This window comes from Parus major, chromosome 4, assembly GCF_001522545.3.
Source record: "Parus major isolate Abel chromosome 4, Parus_major1.1, whole genome shotgun sequence".
Classification (NCBI taxonomy): Eukaryota; Metazoa; Chordata; class Aves; order Passeriformes; family Paridae; genus Parus; species Parus major.
The window spans coordinates 22,019,077-22,026,839 of record NC_031771.1 but is presented as its reverse complement, the minus strand read 5'-3'; the positions used below and the strand labels follow the sequence as shown (position 1 = coordinate 22,026,839).

The 7,763-nt window shown below is 39.0% G+C and overlaps 1 long non-coding RNA gene across 1 annotated transcript; it reads left to right on the top strand.

Annotated features, from left to right (window-relative positions):
* Nucleotides 1–1,608: 1,608 nt before the first annotated feature.
* LOC109022617 lies at nt 1,609–6,746 on the top strand. The gene is made up of 3 exons (XR_004496901.1): nt 1,609–1,762; nt 6,199–6,254; nt 6,674–6,746. It is a non-coding gene; the product is annotated as an uncharacterized LOC109022617 (long non-coding RNA).
* Nucleotides 6,747–7,763: the final 1,017 nt, after the last annotated feature.

Sequence of the window (7,763 nt, the reverse complement as noted above, 5' to 3'; positions counted from 1 at the left end):
AAGGCACTCTAAGAAGCACTGGGTGGCAGCAAGACATGCTGAAGAGAGTCTTGAAAAACTTCTGAAACTGGCTGTTCTTTCGCATTTGTTCTATACCCTGCTGAACCACAGTCCTGTAACTGAGACATACCAAACACCATGTTTTCTAAAACTTTTCATACCAGAAAACCTTCTGCACTGAGATGAGCCTCACATCCTTACACTTTCACATCTGAAGATACACATAAGCTTTGCTTTACTGCACGGCATGAGGCTCCCTTAAAGGTAGTAAATGGCAATACCAAGTCCTGCTTGGGATCCTAAGCCAAAAAGGTAATGGGGGGGAGGGGGCATAGGACAGAAGCTTAGCCTTGTTGGTGTGGACTCAGGGTGACACTGGAGGTCCCAGGGCTAAAAACTGCTGGCAACCAGTGATCAGTGACTAGCCAGGAGAGGGATGAGTCCTTGGGAGTTGGGTGAAACCAGCCAGGTGTAACCAAAAGAGAAAAAACAAGTGACAAACATATGTCAAAACCACCATATAGAATAAATCCAAATGCTATGTGGAACTTAAAACCAGTCAAGAAGGAGATAGGTGCAGGCCATGCAAAAATGCCTGCAAGCAGATCCTAAAGCGAAGGGGAAAGATTTCTCCCAAGGATGTATTTGGAATACTCAGGATGCTGACAGCTCACCAGAAACTACCACTTCTGCCCAGTTTAAAAATACTGACTTACAGACCCAGAGCACCAGTGGAAAGTATAACTTACAGGAAAGATGTACAAAAACCTTATATGTTTTTATACATACTAGAAAATGAGTGTATACCTCATTTTATCTGCATTTACTTTGATGTGTGTCACTATTATTGTAACTGAACAAATAAAAACCCTTTGACCAAACAATTAAGATTTCATTTAGACTAATGATAAATTCTTGTCTTTGAAAAGAAGGTGAGTTCTTTTTGCCCACTGTAAGATCTTGAATGTGACAAATCTGTGGGAATTGGAGGAACCTGTTCTGTAACTGGGACGCAAACATTTCCTAAGAGCAACATGCTCACTGGTGCATCAAATTCAGGTTAAATCTTCCTTGGGGAGGGATCAGGAGTGTTTGAGAAGAGTCAGAGCATTTAATAGGAATCAGTTCAAAGAACGTGATACTTACAGGAGTAAAACCATTGACATCAACATTTTTTCACCCTTACAGCCTCAGAAAAGTTTCAAAAGTGATGGATTTAAAATCGATACAGAGCACCAACTCACACAGCACTCAAACCCCAGGCAGAAGACACAGATCACAGAGCACCATTAGCATATGGTGTTCATAAACTATACTGCTGCCCGCTCGTATTTGGACAGGTTTATGGCTATGTTCTACACGGAGTTATCTTGTCTAAAGGTATCACACAGATGGATCACAGCTATGAGATCTGCACCTAAGAAAAACCACTGGCCTCCTGGCCAGCTTCAGTTGTAATCAGTGCTAAAGAAATAATGCTGCTTCCAGCACACTGAGCTACAGCTGGAGGGGCTGCATGAATTCCTCAAGGCTACACATCCATACGAATGTCGAAGCCTGAAAGGGAGAGGTCAGCCACACCTCCTACACACAGCTTTCTGCCTCACCTTTGCTTTGCTCCGGGCTGATCATCAAAATTAGGCTTTCTGCCCTCCAAGTCCCCTTCAAGCAGGGTGGGGAGTCATCCCACACAGCACCTGTGAAGCTGTTTCGGCAAGAGAACCTGGCCAGACCTAGCACCTCAACACTGGGACCCTGCTCAGTAAGTCAAAGCAGGTTTGCCAGGATTTTACACCACACATCAGGTGCTGCCAATTAAAACGTCTCAGCATAGTGGAATTCATGCAATTATATGAATAATAACAATATAATGTGCAAGTTAAGAATAAAACCCTGACTTCATAAGTAATTTTGTTGAATAAATGGAAAATATGGATCAACAGTGGAGACTGATATCTAACATGACTTTTAGTTATGATTTTGGAGTAGGAGTTCTAAACTTTGGAGGGGGCTTTTAGAATAAGACTTTATTAACTGAGAATCAAATTCTCTAGAAATTGCTCATTTTTTTCTTTTACCCTTTGTTTTATTGTTGGACTAAGGCACGGCAAATTTTGCCAAGAAAGGGTAAGATCCTGTGTAATATAGCTGCTCTAGGGATAGTAAGAGGTTATATAATCCTCCCAAAGGAAGGGATTTGTATTTTTTTGTGGAACTATAAACATAAAGCAAATGGAATTGCTTAAGAGTTGCTATTTGCCCTGTTGGTTCTTGTTCATCTTGTAAACTAAATGCAATAAAAGAACAAAGACTATTTTCCATTTTTAAGGATTGTTTCTCCATCACAGCTATTCAGAAACAGTTTATTTTCCAGTTGGTGAATTCAGATTGAGGTTTCTGTCTCTCCTTCCTATACTTGGCACAACTACTCCATTTTTGAAAAATCCAGTATCAAGTCAATGCCTTACACTTTACCTTAGAGCAAGGTAAAGAACTGAACTTTGCCTGCTGAGGAAAATAAACAATATGTTTTAGAAAATTGCCAAAGGAAAATTTGAAATCATTCATATAATACTTTATGGAACCTCTTAAGGAAATATTTTAAGATAGTAAACACGGTGAAGAAATTAAAAAACTTATTCCTAATTTATTTGAGCCAGCAGATATTCTTTAAACAAAACAAACAACCTACATTACAGATAATTTATTAGGAGGTGCTGAGCACTTACCACCAGGAAAAAAAAGGTTATTTATTTATGTACTGATTTTTGGAACAGGATGGGTATTTTAGACAGTGACTAGGATCAATCAGACTGTGATTTGCAATCAGACTGTGATTATTTCAGACCATTGTAAAAATTTATTAAGCCTCCATCTACACTTCTTTCTTCTGTATGTGTGGGCAGACCAAAAGTGAAACTGAGTTGGTGAGAATAAATTTGTAGTACTTCATTAGTAACCCATGTCAACTTGGAAAAAAATGGGCAGATGTTAATCATGCAGTTCCCTCTCCTGGGTTCTCCTGGTTTGTTTTTACTGAGTAAATGTATTGATGGAAATGGAGAATTTTTAGAGAAAGGAGCAAAATGTGCAAGAGCTACCAATCATGCAGAACTGGGAGGAAAACAAAAATTTTTGCTACATATAAGAATTCTACAGAAAACACATTTTCCCCTCCCTACAGCTTGGAACACACACAACACTCCCTGTTCTTGAGACACAAATATCAGAGTGAATTTAAAGGAAAATACCCCAAAATTCATCCTCATTGGCATATACTATTTGATCTGCTTAGGCTATTTTTAAAAAATACTGATGATGATACCCATCAAAATTATGCCTGTTGAATATAGCTCTGTACCCAAACACTCAGGTAGACTTCTGGCCTTCTGTTTTATCCCCTTCTATCCCCTTATTGCACTCATCAATTCACATCAAGTACACATACTTAAGCCAAATGAGAAGCAGGGAGATTTTTACAAGGCACACTACTGGGCACAGTATATTCATATATTTTTTAATATATAAAGCTGAAATGTCACACACCTTTCCCAGATATACCTTGAGGAAGGCAAAGAATTTTTTATTCAATTAGCTGCAGAAACATCTTGCAACCTCTTTGCAACAATTTGTCATGACCTTTCATAAATCAGAACAGAGTTGTTTAGCAGCCAATGAAAACATCTGTCAGAAGACAAAGAAATTAGTCCACACTCACATGCAAAGACAATTAAAATCAAATTCAGACATTAATAATTGATCCCAGGTGTCCCTCTATTCTTTGACCCATAGTTGTCAGTTGTCACTGATGTAGTTAGATGGTTAGAAAGCTTTTTCTTTTTTTCCATGGTGATTTGGCAAGTTTCTAAAAGCTTTTAAGAGTCAAATCTAGGAATTCATTCAATAAATATCATTATTGTAGAAGCCACAACAATTAAAATCTTTTTCCAAGAATTTTAAATCATCTTAATCTGGAGCATTATAGACCATAAAAATAGCAAGTGTTTGGGGAAAACATTGTCTGCACTTTTTCTTTGGAAATTTTGAAGCAGACATTGGAGGTGGGTTGCAAAGTCAGCAGTGCATTTTGATCATTCAGATGTGCAGATGTGCAAATACTCAAGATGATATGTTGGTTTTTTTTTTTCTTTCCGCAAAACACAGGCACTTTAACAGCTGAAAAACAATAATTAATGCCCAAGTTCATCAGCTAAGAAGCACTATGACTCCATAACAGAATTTCTTATTTCTTGGGCCTATTGCATTTCCTAACCATTTCTCTTCATCTTTTAAAAAACAGGTCAGCCTGACATACCCAGAGGCTACTAATACCTACAATTTAAATTTCAAAAGGCAGCCCCCACCACCCTACACGAAAGGAGGAGAGTGGGAAAATCTGTAAGGAGGTTTTTCTTTTGAATCAGCAATGAGTAACCACTGCTCTCAGTTCAATGTTTTGGGCTGGTAGAGTTATAAACTGGTCACTAAAACAGCAAACAAAATGTTGCTGGACATTAAATTAAAAATGTACAAATTAGAAGTCAATTAAGAATTGTCAGTCTTTCTTTTACTATCCACACTTAGATGAGGATTGTTGATTTTTAGACACACATTTTAGACACACATTGACTTTTAGCCACATGCCATGAGGCATCACCACCAGGTTGTCACCACCCTCAGATATAAAGACTCTTGTTACAGCAGACAGCTAACCCAGCAAAGAGACTGGGTGCACATGGTGACCTTTGTGGTGGCATGGGTCTCAGTTTCATTTTGTAGTGCATCATCTGTTCAGGGCACCATCTCAGTCTATAACCTAAAAATAAGAGTTTGTAGAAATGAGCCTTAAAATGTTCACTTCCCTTTATGAGGAAGTCTCTCCTCACACACACACACACACACAAAGGCATGGAATAAGTCATGCAAGGAGAGAAAAAGGACAATCCTCAGCACACAGTGGCGCTGTGGTAAGACATACCATCACATTATGTTTTCTCTTGTTATGTTGCCAGTTGAGGCAGTGTGTAGTCTTTCCTACTTTTCCTAGAATTATTCACAGGAAACCTGCAACCCACTCTGTCTGGCAACAGCAGGCTGGACCCAGCCAAAAAAGAAGAGCATTAATACTCAAAATTAACAGCCAAAGAACCAAGGCTTCTGAGCCACAAAAAAACAATGCATCATAGTTGTGTCAGGGTACTCAATATGTTTAGTTAATGCAGAGAGAAAAAGAAAAGTTTTGTTGACAGGTGAATTTCTGGCATTTCCTTTTGCCCCAAAGGCCACACACTCACAAAAGCACTCCAGAACACAGCAGCAGGAAAAGACTTTACATAAGAAGTATTCTGTTGCATCAGAGGCCTGAGGCTTTTTTAGAAGAGGGGGATCTATGTTTTTGCAGAAATATTTAGTTGGCCTTGCAGTAAAGGAATAAGCTCAAGGTTACATGAGAATTTAAACTGCCTCCTAACATCACAGTCAGGACTATGCTGGCAGCTCCCAGGCTCTTTTGCCTTTCCATATCCAGCTGGAACATCATGCAAAGAGGCAGATTTCCATGATGTAATTAAAATCTTTCTGGAAATGAGATTTTTCACATACTCCATCAAGCTCAAAAGCCGAGGCATTCAAACAGACTGCATCTTTTTAACTCTTGGATACCATGCAGTCTGTTCTTCTACCAGCTCTCATCATTATCCGTGCAGGAATTCTCTACAATTACCATTGCATTAAATTAAATTAAGTCCACAATCTTTCTGCCATGATCAAAGTAAGCACAGATGTTGAGATTGTAAAAGGCATGGTCTGTAAAAAAATGGGATGGGGGCTGAAGCAAAATCACAACACCACTATCCAGTAAACCAGATAATTAGTAACAAAGAGGTTACCTGCTCTGAAGATACCATCATTTCCATCTAATTTAACTTTTTATTAGCTTACAAAAGAAAATATCCTATCGAAAAGCATTTCTCACCATTTTTTGCCTTTGGAAAAAGTCACCCAAACAAATACTTATTTTTGAAAATCATATTCTTCTGAGTAATATCATCTAAATAAGATCTCTCCTAGCATTTATAGCCCTCTCTGTTGTTATTATGAGACTCTCATCATGTTTTTTGGTAACTGAGGACAGTATTTTTCCAGAAGCACCACTAGAGTTCATGTTAACAATTTTTTTTAATGATTTCTATTTTTCAGTTCAGAAAAGGCCTGCAATACAGTATGGAAGTATTTAGCATGCGCACAAGAGTTAGGTAAGACTATTTCACTCTTTTTTCTTTTTAGTGCCTAATTGTTTTCAAATTCCTGACAGAGTAAATTAGTCAGAAAGAAAATCGAGAAAAAAAAATTGTACTGGCATTTGGTATTCTGAAGGTCCTGTTCTTAATTTCCTCCATTCTTTCATGTAATAATAGCTTTGGTTAAGCCTCCGGATACATGGTAAATTGGACTGAGTTTGAGTTCTTCCTCTTAATAGCTTTTCTTGTAAAGGGGTCCAATGCAAATAAATACAATAGGTCACATTAATCCATAAGTTTTTTGGAGGGGAGGAAATCAAAGAGTAAAAATTGATTAAAAGTTAGCAAAATATTTGTAGCTCTAGGGAAAAGTTTCATTCAGTTCTCTGCTCTTGTCTCGCCTGCCATGCACGATGGTGATTCAAACCCACCAGAGTGTTCACATGGAGAAAAGCAGTGCTGGCTCTCCTCTCCTGCCACTCATTACACTTGGAAGATAATTAGGACTTGAACACCCATGACCAGGTAGGTGACAGATTAGTTTGCATGCTTTTTTGGAACCTGGGGTGGCTTTGCAGGCCAGGCTGAGAATGAGAAACAGCTTCCCACAACCAGCAAGGGGAGCAGGTAGACAGTAATGAAACTTCTAACCACAGTCAAATGCTGAGAATTCAATCTGAAAGTTGAGTTTTCAGTTGATGACAGGAGCTAAATCTTATTGCGTTTCCAATTAAGCCCCTAAGTGTTTCCAAATTTTATGCTAATAGAGACAACATTAGCATACCAAGTTTAAAAAAACATACATATATATTATATAGACATCTACAGTAAGTCACAAGAGCACCACAACTCTCACAGGCTCAGGAGCTGTCCCTGAAGAGGGCACACCAAAATCTTGCACTGACATAATATGTGCTATTTTCCCCAATTTTAACCTCTATTTTCCTCCTGTCATGATTATTTTCTTACCCACCTGTCTCCTGACCACCTTTAGAAAAGCCTTACCTATCTCCTTTACTTGGTCTATAAACATGGATGCAGTTTTGGTCATCAAATTACTTGAATTTTCTTAGTAGCACTGCACCTGCAGAGTTTACAGTCTCCTACAGCCTGCTGCTGATAGAAGTTATCCTCCCACTGGTTAGCCTGTAGGAGAATTCTCCAGCTACTTCCAATCAACATGAGACAGATTACCAAAGACATACAATTTGGACTAATTAACCTAGCCTAGATCCTTTTGCTTAACCAGGTGTGGGGTCATCCCCGTGACCAACTTAGCTGGCAGCTGTGAAAAAGTGAAAACCTCTGGGAGGAAGGATGTGACGAGCAGCCAGTAACCATCATACTTCCTCTTCCAGCTGCTTCCACAGTTCTCCCTCTAAAACACTGTCCTGAGCCCCCCTGTGAAGGGTCATGCTTTCCTCTGCAGACCAAGGCAACATGCAGCCATTACTAGCAGGCTGAAACCTGAGAAGAGCAGCTCCAGTACTGCTCTTCCTCATGCTGTCCCAACTACTCTTACCA